The sequence below is a fragment of the Hetaerina americana genome, unplaced genomic scaffold, assembly GCF_022747635.1.
Source record: "Hetaerina americana unplaced genomic scaffold, ioHetAmer1.1.p SCAF_55, whole genome shotgun sequence".
NCBI classification, from domain to species: Eukaryota; Metazoa; Arthropoda; class Insecta; order Odonata; family Calopterygidae; genus Hetaerina; species Hetaerina americana.
The window spans coordinates 1,505,084-1,519,994 of record NW_027287150.1 but is presented as its reverse complement, the minus strand read 5'-3'; the positions used below and the strand labels follow the sequence as shown (position 1 = coordinate 1,519,994).

The window sequence follows — 14,911 nt, the reverse complement described above, 5'->3', positions numbered from 1 at the left end:
TTATTAACAGATGTCGGAATCGAAAGCGATTGAATTTCCAGTAATAGCGAGAGAATGTACGCGCGAGGGTAGGCTGAAATCTAATGCACACATGCTAGTAGATCACAAACATAATGACCGCCATGAAGCACTCCTGGTGGCATGTGGAGGTTACATTCACCCTCAACACGCATGCGCAGGTTTGAGGCTGTTAGATTCATCCGGTGTATTTTGAGAAGCGGAAGTTTGGAGATGTGTTCTAGTGATATGCCAACTGTGCGAGTTAAACAGCGGGCTGTTATCGAATTTTTAACAGCGGAAAAAGTGACTCCTACTGAGATTCATCGTCTTTTGAAGGCTGTTCATGGTGACAACGATGCTGTTAATAGGTCCACTGTAAATCGATGGATTGTAAAATTTCGTGGTTGTAACCTTGGAGAAGCCATTATTGTTGATGAAACACGCAGCCGACGTCCGATTACTGCCACAGACGATAAACATCGCAAACTCGTCGAAGATTTGATTCAAAATGACGGACGAATCACTCAAAAGAGTATCGCAAACCATATTGGTGGAGTTTGCCGAATGTAGATTCGGAGTTAGGAACGCTCCCTCTTTCCCGGCACTCACTGCGTACAGAAACTGTTTCCGAGAGGCGGAACTCTCAAGAAACGTACACCTCCAAACGAGGGGTGGAAATATTGCACGGTGATACTACCTTCCTCTATGTCCCAAGTCAACCTGGTTTTATATCGGAGAGAAATGTCGATGGACGTACTTCGGGGAACGCGCACGTGCCCCCCTCCTCCTTTTGGCTGACCAAGTCGGGCGTATTGACCATCATTTCTCTGTCTCTCACGCAGTTATCTCTATTATAATGCACTTCTCTACCAATTTTCAATGCACCTCTTCATATTACGGCAACTCTGTCCCTTTAAAATCTTGTGACTTTTCTAACTTGAATCAGTACCAATTGAAAGTCAAGCAGTTGAGTTTATTAAGGACTTTCCGCGGTCTAAAACACGAAAGTATTTTATTTTATTCTTTACTTAGTGCTATGGAAGTCATCGCTAGGATGGGTTTACTGGAGTTGTTGAGTTTATCACCCAAAATGTGGGTACTTCCCGTTTGACGTTCGAGTTGGTTCCGATATCTAAAACCGAAAAATACCCAAGTTACTTGGCCTAGATATCGGTACTGGAACTCACGGATTACAGGATGAATTTCATTAATACTGTCACTGAAATAACAGTATGAGAATGATGATGAGAATTGCTTGGGGCTGGTGCTACGTTCTAACCTACGGTCACACGCACCAAGACGTGAAATTCGTCCTTTAGTTACTGGTTAAGAGTGTCGGTACTTCTTGTACCCACGGAGCAGCACTAGAGTTAATTCCTCCCTGCCCCCAGATCACATTTTGCCAGACCTCTCCTCATCCCCTTCTGCCTTTGAAGTTATAAAATATATACATATCCCCTCCTTCATGTTTTGTCGAAAAGGACATTGAACAAAAAACAGCTCTCCGGAGTGGCGCAACTGACCTTCAGCTATGCGAGATAAATAAATAAATAAATAAATATATATATATATATATATATATATATATATATAATGGGCTGACACAATATAACACAAATAGAATAGAATAGTAACACGAAGAAGGCCTCTGAGAGGGCCGAAAGCTCGAACAATTATCCGTGTGAGTGTCCTTTTAAATGTTGCTATTCTATTCTATTTTTGTTATATTGTGTCAGCCCATTATTGTGCCGCTCGTGTGAGTTTTTCCACATATACACACATATATATATACACATATATATACACATATATATATATATATACACACATATATATATACACACATATATATATATATACACATATATATATATATACACATATATATATATATACACACATATATATACACATATATATACACACACACACACACATATATATATATATATATATATATATATATATATATATATACATAACATATATATGTACACACACACATATATACACACATACGTAATACGCGTGTGTGTGTGTGTCTAGAAGACAAGGTGGGCCGAGAAGGAGAAGAAAGAGGGCGGCGGTTGATGACTGTATGGGGCTGTGCTGTTGTCACCGGGTGCCGCCGTTGCCAAGCGTATTGTCTCTGCCCTGGGTCTCGCCGTGGGCTCATTCACCCACTCCGGATCGACGCCAAATGTGGAGAGACCCGCTGCAGCCAGCCGGACGGCAGTCGCCACGCCCCCAAGTCGTCCGTGGTGGCCTCCTCTCCCCCATTATCGGTCGTTCCGCTCAAGTTCGCTTTATCCGATCGAAGCAACTCGCTCGGGCACTTAAAGATTTGGGGAAGGGGTTAGGACGGCAGGAGGCACGCTGGAATTTGCCGAATATTTGAGAGATGGCATAAGCCCAAAGCAGAAAAATCAATTGCAAGGAGTAGGGACGCGAGATGGTGTTTGGCGTCTGGGCGACATCCATTTCACTACCAATGAGACGCGGTGGGCGGAGGAAATATTGAAAGGTATTTGGATTCTGAAGGCCGTGATAGAATGAAGAATGTTAGGTAACAGGGGTAGAGGAAGGAAGGGAAATAATAGGCTTGTTCGGCACTATGTGGGCAGGCACAAGTCACGAATAAATGAAGAAGGCAATAATGTAGGGCAAACAAAAGGAAGTTCTCGTGATACGAAGAAGATAACAATCACTAAGATCGCCCATAACCTAAATTTCCTACTGTGCGTGAGGTATATACTATATATATATATATATATATACCTCACGCACCTATATATATATATATATATATATATATATATATATATATATATATATATATATATATATATATATATATATAATGGGCTGACACAATATAACAGAAATGGAAAAGAATAGACACATTTAAAAGAACACTCACACGGTAAATTGTTCGAGCTTTCGGCCCTCTCAGAGGCCTTCTTCAGGAGAGACAGTCTCTCTTGAAGAAGGCCTCTGAGAGGGCCGAAAGCTCGAGCAATTTACCGTGTGAGTGTTCTTTTAAATGTGTCTATTCTTTTCTATTTGTGTTATATTATGTCAGCCCATTATTGTGCCGCTCGTGTGAGTTTTTCCGAACAATCTTTATATATATATATATATATATATATATATATATATATATATATATATATATATATATATATATATATATATGTGTGTGTGTGTGTGTGTGTGTGTGTGTGTGTGTATGTGTGTGTGTGTGTGTAATATAATCGAATACTATATTTGCTGATTTTGAAAACAATGATCGGTAAAATATAAAAATTGGCATACCGTAAAATACGGAAATAAAACACCGAAATGCGATATGCGAACGGAATTTTACGATTTGAATGCATTTTCGTTCACTGACATTACTACAGTCGTTTGTCCGTTTATATGTCAGCATGGTAAGTAGTTTTCGTCCTTCGAAGTTTATATTCGAGAATCTCAATTGGCTCAATGCGATGGCACAACAATCATGTGATATGGGCGGATTCGACACCGCGACCTGAACTCAATGGCCATCCGCTGGACTAGTCTGGTCGGTAATAAGGGTTAGAAAAATATGATACCGCCAAGTTACTGTTCTACAAATTATTGATCCTCGTAGAAGTTTTAAAAAAGCATTTTTTTGTTGTTACAACCTCGCTTGATTGCCGTTAAGACATGATGCCGTTAAGGCAAGTCGTAATGATTCCTCGAGGAGGAACTATTCTTGAAAACTGTTGAATGCAGATTAAGAATTTCGGCGCACACGGTCAAGATGCCATGGAAATGTGCCTTCAAGGGGAAGACGTATGAAAAGACTCCTAAGCGGATTCTTTTATGGCATTATTAGTTTCATCCTGGCTGGCTGTCCCCACTTGAATAGAATAACCACCATATTATTCCAATTAACATACGTACAGTAAATGACCCCAAATCCCACCTTCACACCTTGTTTTATTTTAAGTCAAGAGAGAATTCGAGAGCCACTTAAAAATTTTGAATCTACCAATACCATATTGCCTCAAGCAGAAACGCGAGGGCTAAGGAAATAATGCAACGTATGTAGTATATAAAATTCCCGTGCCCCTATAGTTTCATGTAGTTGAAACATTCCGCTCACGTCTTTGCGTCCCTTAGTCAGTTTCGCCCCTGGCAGGTGCCCCGCTCTAGTTACGGTGTTCGCCAACTCCCGCAAGCTCCCCCATAACATAACGGGCACCTACTTAAAAATGTATTCCGTCGCGCGCTTTACATTATCAGGTCTAGTCCCGCGATAAGTGTGCGCGCGGACGGGGTAGTTGGGAAAGGGTTGGAGGGGGAGGGATGGGGAGGGGGGGGTGGGGGGGAGACCCGCATGCATGGGCATAATCTGGAGCAGGAATTCATCAGCAGATAGTCAGCCAGTCATTTCAAGCTTTTTGAGAGTTCCCCCTTGGAATAAAGGGGGAGAGGGGCGCAGCGCGGTAATTTCTACGCCCGGGGCAAATATTATACAAATGTACTTCCTTGGCAGTAGAAAATTCTGCGAACGTATATGATAGCCCCTGATATTATTTGGCAAACGCCTCTTTGATTCATGAAAGATTTTTTGCGTGTGACTCACCGAAGTTCCGATCTAGGAAACACTGGCGACCAGATACAAGAAATTAGCGCTAACCAATGGTGGAAGTTTTTTTTTTAATTCTTATTTATTTTGATTTAATAACTTTTCAGAGTTACGAGTCGACAATCGCACGTTTAACATACAGGTTTAAAAATATCAATCCATAATTAAGCACACTGCGCGCAAAAGCGCGCACCGATCGTTCGTGAAAAAGGCGATAGAAACAGGATTTTACCCTTAAAGAATAGAATTTTAATTCGTTTCCATTTTCAATTAAAAAAAAATCTACGAAGACGGGGCTAAATTCCGTCGAAATTATTACGAAATAAAGTGTGAGGGTTCTTTTTATGGATTCTTATATTGTTTGTTGCTGTCCAAGTTTTTTATTGAACACTTCAGTGTTACTTCGACGAAATCTTTATATATATATATATAATATTTATATCTACCTTTCCTCATTATGAGTCTCAGGACAGCAGATTTTTCCGAGTCACTAGAATGCACCTTCAACTCTTTTTAACTTTCTTTGGACGGTGAGACGACAAAAGTAAGCTCTAAATACGTACTGGGGGAGTGATTTGGACGTAAAAGGGCACACACTATTCGGGCACAAGAGAAGAAATGAGCAGCGTGTTAAAAGAATTGCACACACAAAAAGGTGCGATTGAATACCAGGACATACGATATAGTAGTGGAGAGGCGTAAAGAAAAGATTACGTCAAGACCCTAATTTGGAGCATAACGTTATATGGTTCAGAAACAAGGCGTGTGAGGGAAGTAGGTGGTGAGTTTAAATTAGAGGCTTTTGTGAAAAGTGGGAGCCGGGAAGAAAGAAGAAAATAAGCCGCATAGAACGGAGCATAAACGGAAAAGTGATGGGGGAAGTGAAATTCGAAGGAGACGGAAAAGGTGAATGGAGGCGGCGTTGAAAGAGGTAACGGGATGTGGAATGACTCGATAAATGGAAGAATGTTAGCTAAGTAAGGAGGAGAGAGGGCAGGGAAGTGAATGTGAATTTGGCATCTCATGAAGGGAGATACATAATCGAAGTGGACGAAAAAGAGTCTCTTCAGTCACGGATATCGGAAATTCTGAACGGTCAACTCCCACAACGGCATTAGACTGATTGTATGAGTGATTTTATCTTTTTATAGTATATCAAATCTTTAAGTAGGTATGAATACCATCAAAAGTAATCGGCAAAATGACTGCGCTTCTCGTACTATTGGCACATTGGCCCGGGGCGGATTGCCCTTCATGTCCCAACCAACAAAAGCAACGGTAATCTTTCGGAATGGGGGGGGGGTGGAGGAGTTCGCGGGTGAGGAGAGGACCTGTACGCTATTTGTTATTCGCAGGAATTTCACAACAAACTTTTGCGACGCCGGGAGTCCACGAAACGAGCGAAACTCGGGTCGTCTTCTAGCGACGCCGCGGTGTAGGCGGGCGATCGTTGAATTGGCATCACTGTCGAAGTGCCTTCCTTCCTTTTGTCTTCTTCCCTCGGGTATTTGCACTTCCGCGAGAGCATCGGCATTCGGTTTGCGGGGGCGGCCTTTCGGAGGGCGGGAGGCGACGGCGGAGGAGGGTGAGGGGAACGGAAAGTGGGGAGGGAGAGAGAGGATTGTTAAACTGGTATGGGCGGCGGACGGAGAGGGTGAATGGTAACAGCATCCGAAGAAGAGGGGGGGAGGGAGAGCCGCTCCGGAGTGAAGGCCGCGGGCGAGCAAGACAGACGGTGAGCAAGCACCAGGTTGGAAAAATATATATCAAGAAGCTCTGCCGCCGAACCAGGATTCGAACAGCGGATTTTCACTTCGCCGATCGGGAGACTGTCCACAACACCAACGACGTTACGCGGATTCCTAGAATTTCACTGGCAACGAAAACGTATGCGACCTTTTTTTTTAAGAAGGCTTCGTGCCTACGAAAAAGCTAGTCTGTATGTAACCTGCTCGTAAACTGTATTCTTCAACTGATGTGTTTAACCGCGGATCGCAATCGATTAGTTGCAACTTGCTGGAAACAATCTGAACGCATCTAGTCCCGTTCTTCTGTGTGGGTTGATCTCATTGGCCCGCATATAATTAACATCGGATGCGACATGTCACCAGAGCATTTATTTATTTATTTATTTATTTATTTATTTATTTATTTATTTATTTATTTATTTATTTATTTATTTATTTATTTATTTATTTATTTATTTATTTATTTATTTATTTATTTATTTATTTATTTATTTATTTATTTATTTATTTATTTATTTATTTATTTATTTATTTATTTATTTATTTATTTATTTATTTATTTATTTATTTATTTATTTATTTATTTATTTATTTATTTATTTATTTATTTATTTATTTATTTATTTATTTATTCAGTATTAGTCCGAAAACAGCACATTTTGGCCTTTACATCGAACTATTAACAACAATAACAATGGTCACATGTACAAACACCCAAGCCCTGGATAGAGGGAAACTCACCCAGGCGGGAATCGAACCCGCGACCCTTGGAATGGCAGACGAGGACGTTACCCCGCCGCCACCGGGGTCGGCAAGCACTCGGGTTCACGCAAGCATTGGCTCAAAGGGTCATGAGGATAAGGCAGAAGTGAATCTTTAATCCAAACATTCCATTCGAGCGAAATGGCGTCCATTATGGTCGCGTGTCTACTGATCTGCCCCTCGAAGCTCTGAAGGAACAAATGTGCCAAATTTGATGTTAATCGACATGATCTTCACATGAAACTTGTGGATCATTGGCAAGTTACTTAATTTTTTCCCTAGCCTGGCAGCATTTTGGTTTGGTGCTTATTCTAGGACCTTATTCACGTATTCTCTTTCGGACGGGCGACTCACTCGTTCATTCTGACAGCTAATGACATTAAAGTCCACTGGTTCGAGAGTCTCGCCTCCGGCATGATTGTTGCGTTAACCTGGAAGAGGCGGCTCCCGGCGAGAAACAGAGAGAGAGGTAGTATATCGGAATCCCAATGTGCCATTCTGTGGTTTTTAGGACAAATCAGATAAAAAAATTACTATCCCAAGTGCTTGCATATAGAAAAAGACTTCCGTTTTCCGAATTTAAACGGTATTTAACATGTTTAGTATTTTTTTAGTACCCTGCAAGCCACCGCCAGGGTGTGTGGCAGGTGGTGGAAAAAAAAGAGGACGAAAGAAAAATAAATGGGACATAAAAAACTTGGGACAAAGTCTTTTGGCACACTTTCCGCCTAAGAAGCGATCGTGTTTCCAACGATTTACATCTCATTTATCGGAAGATTAAAATTTTCTTAAAGCATTCGAAACATATTCCAGATGGGAAACGAGAATGGATCCCGGATCTAAGGAAAGCCAAGTCACATTGAAAGCGGAACCCATTCATTCTACCTTATTGGGATCAACATAGAAACATACACACACACACACACACGCTCTCACTCACCTTCGTCCGAAGACTGCCGGAGGCGTATGCAAAATAATCATAGTATAGTAAACGAGCCCAGTTCGGATCCGCGGATGTTGTGGAATTATCGGCGCACGCCCCCATACATCGCACACGACTGACGGTGCCGCGTGATACTTATTTTCCGTCGCCACTGACCGAAACGATGGAAATGATTGATCGACTCTGGCTGACGGGACTAACTCACTCCGCCCGTTAGGGAGTTGAGGAACGAACGCAAAAGTGCGGACTGTGTCGCAACAGGGAAATGTATCCGTGGCGTTGTTATGTATCCACTTTCTGCGACTTTCGAGAGAGAGCGGAGAAAGAGTGACGATTCGAGTGCGAGTCGATGTGAGGCGGGGTGGGTGGGGAAGAATGTGGAAGGCCGTGGTGGTCCCATTGGAGCGCTTTACAACCAACGTTCGTCCGAACAGATTGAGTGAGAATATAAAACGGAGCTAACATGGCGTACACAGACAATAAGTAACGAAGAGGCTATGAAGACAGTGCAATAGGCCACCAGCACCAACATTTGGGATATCGACAGGATATCAAGTTATTATGATCGCTATTGAGGTTGTAGGGAGCTAAAACTCTATGAAGTCCTCCTTCACAACTAAAAGCTGATAATAATTCACAGAAAAGGAGAGCTAAGAAACGCAATCTTACATACCATACGCCCACATTACGGCCAGACCAATATCGTTATTGCGCAAAAGTAATATGCACTTGAGTTAAGTGCATAAATACGCAATTTATCGCTTCGTTTGATCAGTCTTACTCTCAGTTAAGAATAATCAGACCAACCAGGAAACTCTTGGTGATATTTACGTCTGCAGTGAATTTGGTGCGCACCCATTGATTTGACTGGGAGTGGGAAACTCGACCTGATGGAGATCAAGGGAGATTGTCAATCTATAAATAAACGTACAGGAGACCATTCAACTGATTCCTTCGAATTCATGGGACTCGTACACACCATATCATTTAAACCACTTTTATCGAAGGTGTGAATGCGCCAGTAGAGTGCTAGAATATAATCAGGCATCAGAACAAATGTTGAAAAAGAAAGAAACGAATTAGGTGGGGAAGTAAATATGTAATAATGACAGGAAATTACGTCTGAACGGCCGTCTTCGGATTACTATAAGAATACTGAAATTATACACGAGTCCTGATCCCACGACTGAATCACAAAGCATTGGATTTCAAGTTCCACCGCGTACACAGATTTTTTTAACTTAAGCTGTTTTTCCTGATGTGTGAGAAATGCCCTTTCCTAAATGATACGCACGTGTCACCTACATCAAGACAATAAAACCCGAAGAAAAGGTAAATATCAAGGTTGCGGAAGTTGGAAACGGTTTTAAACGAGCACTCAACCTTTTGATGAGTCGGCCCTTACCCGTAAATGAGGGAGGAGACACCGAAGAGAAGTGCGGGAGTTGAATTATGAGTAGAGATGGAGGAAGATTAAAAAGGAGATCATTTTTTTAGATGCCGACAGAAATAATTCATCGTAAGAGAGTGTAACTAAGACGGGACTCAATTCCAAATTACCCCTTTATCTTGGCAAAAACCATGCGACTTTCACGTTTATGATAATTAATCGAACAACACAACAAACATGGCTAAAATTTGGAAAAAGTCCAATAATATAAACAGCAGATAATGTATATAATAGAGCACTTATGATTATTTTTCGAAGACAGTACTCTTATTGACGTCTTAAGTTTTATATGATGTCGTAATTGATGGCTTTTCAAAAAACCTTCGCTCGTCGTTGTTAGTCCCAGTCCTATCTGCTCCATTCGCTATCGCATTAAGTACCTTCCATGACAGAAAACATAGAGATTTTAAACAATATAAAATTATGAAAAAATATATTAAAGCAGAAAAGGATAGGATATGTTAATAACCTTCGAAGCACACTGGAGGAATAGATTTTATATGTAATAAACCCATAACAAAAAAACAAGTGTTACGCGCGCGTATGTGAGAGAGTGAGGAAATACGCATGGGTGGAAAGATGGTGGTGAGGAGGTGAGGGTTGAAGAGAGAGGGTTGTGGAAAAGAGGGAATAATAGGAGAGAAATTAAAGGTGGGGAGGGCGAAGGTGAGGGGGTGAGAGAGGGAGGGAGGAGGAAGAAAGAATGAAAGAGAGTGAGCAGCAGAGTGTCTGCGCCGTCACGATGTAGGTCATCCGCAGGGTAGACGGGCGGGAGGAGGGGGGGGAGAGGGAGGTCGGAGGGGGTTATGGAGAGGGGGGGGTAGGCGGCCTCCCGAGGAGGAGAGCGCTCTCTAGACAACAGCACAAACGCCACCGCCCACGCGGGCACACGGAACCAGGCGAGAGAGAGGGCAAACCATCGCCGACGGCCGCCCCCACTACCACTCCACCTTTTTCTTCATCAGCGTCCTCCCCGTCCGGAGGAGGGCCACACGAAATGATCGCTTTACAAGTCTCCTCCACCGCGAGTCCGCCAAAGTAAGACGAAAAAAAACAGCGGAGCAGGGAGAGGCGGAGTGGGCGTGTGTGATTGAACGGATGAGGATGAGTGGGAGGAGACGTTAGAAATGAGGAGGAAGAGAATGAAATAAGAGGGATCGGAGGGCGGCGGGTGGGTAGGATAAGTGGAGTTGGTGGTGGCAGCAAGGTGAGGGGATCGGGTCATTCGGCCGACCCACATATTCCTCCTCCCCTCGCAGAGGGAGGGGTGGGTTTTCTGGGAGAGGACAGAAGGGAAAGGTGTCGGAGAGAGAGAGAGAGAGAGAGAGAGAGAGAGAGAGAGAGAGAAGGTGAGGTGAAGGGGGGGAGGCAACTAGCAGTGGGCGTTTAAGGGATTTCGCAAAGGCTGTGCAATAAAAAAATAATGCCTGCTGCCCCTTTGTTGTTGCCATTGCAGTGTAGGCGTCGAATTAATCCTCCCTGGATTGCTCCTCTCTCTCCCCTCTATGCGCGTCAAACATCGAGTCGGGGTGAGAGGGAAGGGATTCGTTTCCTAATGATCTCTTTTTATTTTCTTCGAGAGAGTTTATCCTCCTTCCTCGCTCTTGCAAAAGCCTAGACCTAAAGGCTGCTCGCTGGTGCCGAGCCTCGCGACTGGTTGAATGGTCGGTCCTTCGAACGATCTGTTCGCTGTCGATTTCCGCAGGCAGGTCGGAATACTAAAGTCGAAGAGATATGTTTTTAGTACTGAGGAAATTTCACTTTTTGGGAATTTCTTTGCTCTTGATCAATATGGGCATATGAGCACATTCCTTCACGCAAAGGAAGCGGAAAATGTTCGACTGCTAGGTGACTGAAATCAGGGCTTCTTACGTTTTTATAATCCAGATTGCCGCTCAACCGATGGCTTGATATATCTCTTTTTCTTTTGCATTGTCATTGTGAAAGCATTCCGGCGCTTGGTATAAGCAAAATGCTTTTTTATACTCACATGCTGAAAAGAGTGAAGCAATCCCCAGCACAATAAAACTGATCAGGAATTATTTTTACTTCAATGTTTCCTCTGAAATTTTATTATTATTTAATATTCATTTAAAATCACAAACACCAATGGCTCCAAAAACTTTAGCACCAGTAATACGATACAGTATCAGACTAGACAGCAAATGAATTGATAATAAATCTGATAATTTCCGATGCCGAGATTGCTACTTTTGTACGGAGACAATAATTTTATTTTTTATGAATCCCCTGAGATGCGGGATTTAGCGTCGCATTTCGCGGCCCCACTGTCGTGTAGCTTTTTAACGGTGCTTTTGACAGCTGAAACCAACTCCTAACGCATTCACGGTTTGTGTCACGAGTTTCGATCACGACAACCATACCCGAAACTGGATTCAAACTCTCGACCTTTTGAGCCAGCTAGCATACTCGCAGTATTGTTGAGCCAAATGAATATTAGCTAAGATGTAGGCTAACCAAGCGAAGAATTCTCAATGCTCATTATGAGTATAACTACTGGCAGATGTATGAGATTTTTTCCTCCCTTCCCTGCAATGCTCCTTTGTGAGTGGCAAATAAATAACGCGCCATGCAGTAAGATTGCAGCTCGTCATAACAGATGAAGGATTTTAAAGGTACACTTAATACACTACTCTAAAGAAGTTGACAAATTATTGAGCTTAAAAGAAAGTTTCATGCATGGAAAGGAGTGCATACCATTTCAATGCAACAATTTTGCATATTAGCGGATGACTCCGTTAAAAGTTCCTGTTGCGGCATTTCCATCGCAGTTTCTTGGAATTTGAAGCATATACCATGTTTCGGCGGATCGGTTGAAAAAGAAATAGTGATGATTTATCTGAAACATTCAATTTGTTTCTTTTGGTATAGATAGTAATTTGGGTTCCTTTTCAAATTGAATGAATTTTAAAATTAAAAGGAACGTGGGAACTTGGGTTAATCCACTACTTAAGTTCTATAGTTGTATTTCGTTATGAAAACCGGGTTGTGTGAGGTAGTAAAGATTAGCCCATGGTTCAGCACCTATTAACTTCGGATACAAGAGATGAATTTAGGAAATCCGGGTTGCGGTGTGATAGGTCACTTAAACTCACTCATTCGCTGTCCTTTAAGATAATGTAATATGTAGTACATGTATTGTCGTATTTCTATGGTGAGTTTTCAGAGACGGATTCTCCCTCATAGATTTAAGACATTATGAATCAAATAGGGAGTAAATGATCAATGGTTTCCGACGTAACTTCATGGAATCGATTCATATTGGAAATGTCAAATGGTAACTTTGTGATTCCACTGAAAAATTTTTAATTGCGAGACGGGTTTCGACGTTCAACGTCATCTTCAGGTGAACACTCTGACGGACATCCATCTATATATATATATATATATATATATATATATATATATATATATATATATATATATATATATATATAAACCCGTCTCGTAATAAAACTTTTTCAGTGGAATCACAAAGTTACTATTTTTCATTTCCAAGGGAGTGAATGGGCTACCGAAATACGTAATTTGGGAACCCGGGGAGCGGGACGGGAGGGGCAGTAAAACAACTGACAATCTGAGTACATATATCGCCGGAAGAATTGCCTCCGAGCGGTCTCGCGGATTGATATGAATTCCCTGGTTCCTGGAAATACCTCACCAGCTATAATAAAGGAATAGCTCGCGCATGCCGGAGGATAACAACAGAGGATCCGAACTATGGAATAGCCCAGATTGGGGGCGCACGTTTCTTTCTTTTTTAGCACAACTATGCGCCTAATGGACGGTCGAGATCCTGCTGCCAACATCTTTTGAATACAGAATAGGGAGGGAGAAGAGAGGTAGAGAGAGCTAGCGAGCGGGTGATTCGCCCGTCCTCTGATCTTCCCTCTGCCTAATACACGAGTTCTCTCTTTTCCCCACATAAGGATTAAAGCAGGAGGGGAGGGGAAAATGTGAATATGCCGGGCACATGCCTTCGTCAACCTCTTTCCCACACCCTCAAGACAGAACCCCTTCCCTTCCGACGATTTTCCCCGGGTTTAGGAGGCTTCTCGTCCCCTACCCTGCCCCCTCCTCCCCCCCACAAACCATAGCACCTTTTCTTCTTCCGTGGTTGAGGGTAGGGGGGGGAGGGGAGGGATCATCTCTCTCTACCCAACCCCCCTTCATTCCGAACACCACACACCCCTACCCACCCTCCTCCCCCCCTGTGGCCCCCCTCTCTCTCTCTCTTGCTTCTCCACGAGCGAGACGAAAACTTCCTCGGGAAGAGTTCACGGAGGCACGAAATGTTGCGAGTGGCGGAGGTGCAGGGGGGTTAAAAAGGGGGTGGTTGGTGGTGGAGGAGGGAGGTTTTCTTTTTGTTTTGAGAGGGGGGGATGAGTTGGAGGGATTTGAACCTTACGGGAAGAGAGGCACGACACGCTGTTAAATCACGAGCGCGGATATATTTTCACGACGCCTCGTTCCCTCATCCTCCCCCGCATAAATCCTCCCTCAACCCCCTACTTCTCTCTCTCCCCCCCTCCCCCCACACACACACTATAGAATCCCCTCCCAATCATTTCCCCACTCCGGACCAAGCCGCAATCATTCCCCCTCCCCCACAAACCCACTTCATTCGCTCTCCTCCGTATCGCACGTCGTGCATCTCCTCTCTCTCTCTCACTCTCCTCATCCGTTTGGTTGCACTCACTCGGCGCACGGGCCCGCGGGGGGGGGGGGTAGGGTGGGAGACCGGGGGGGGGGGGGTTAAAGGGAGGACGACCCGACCGACGCCGCCGCCTCCTCCTCGGCAAGCGACGACCGACCTCCTCTCTCTCTCGTGTGTTTCCTCCACGAGGGGATTGGAAGGAGGTGTGGCGGGCCCCCTCGCGCGGTTCCGTTAGCAAGCGCTCTGGGCTTTGGGTTGCGGGGGCCACCACCGCCGAGGTGAGGTGCGGGCTGTTTGGTGGTGGGGGAGGATTTGAAAAATGGTCGAACGTGCAGCAACAACCGACGGTCCAGGTGTGTTGTGTTGGTGTGTATGCGGGAGGGATGAGATCTTTCCCAGAGATACGAGCGAGGGAGACGATTGGGTCCAAGGGGCGATGCCGGAATGGGTGCCAGCCCCCCCCCCCCCGCCAATCCTCTCGCTAACTCTCCGTAGCGGAACCGATCATCGCACCACATTCCCGATTTCCATGCAAATTAAACGCCACTCCCACGTGGCGTTTTTTCGGGTTATTTCATTTTCATTTCCCGAACTCATCGAACCGTGGCAATCCAGCGAGCGGATAAGAGGGTTAAGCTACTGATAGCAGAGTCGTCGCAGGTTTTAAATATGAGATATGTCTCCTCACATATCTAGTTACACCCAAATTGCT

General features: G+C 43.8%; 1 protein-coding gene across 1 annotated transcript in view; it reads right to left on the bottom strand.

The window, feature by feature from the left end:
* The window catches only part of LOC139694802 (uncharacterized), a 163,675-nt gene that overhangs the window by 19,572 nt on the left and 129,192 nt on the right, over window positions 1–14,911 (bottom strand). The window lies entirely within an intron of this gene.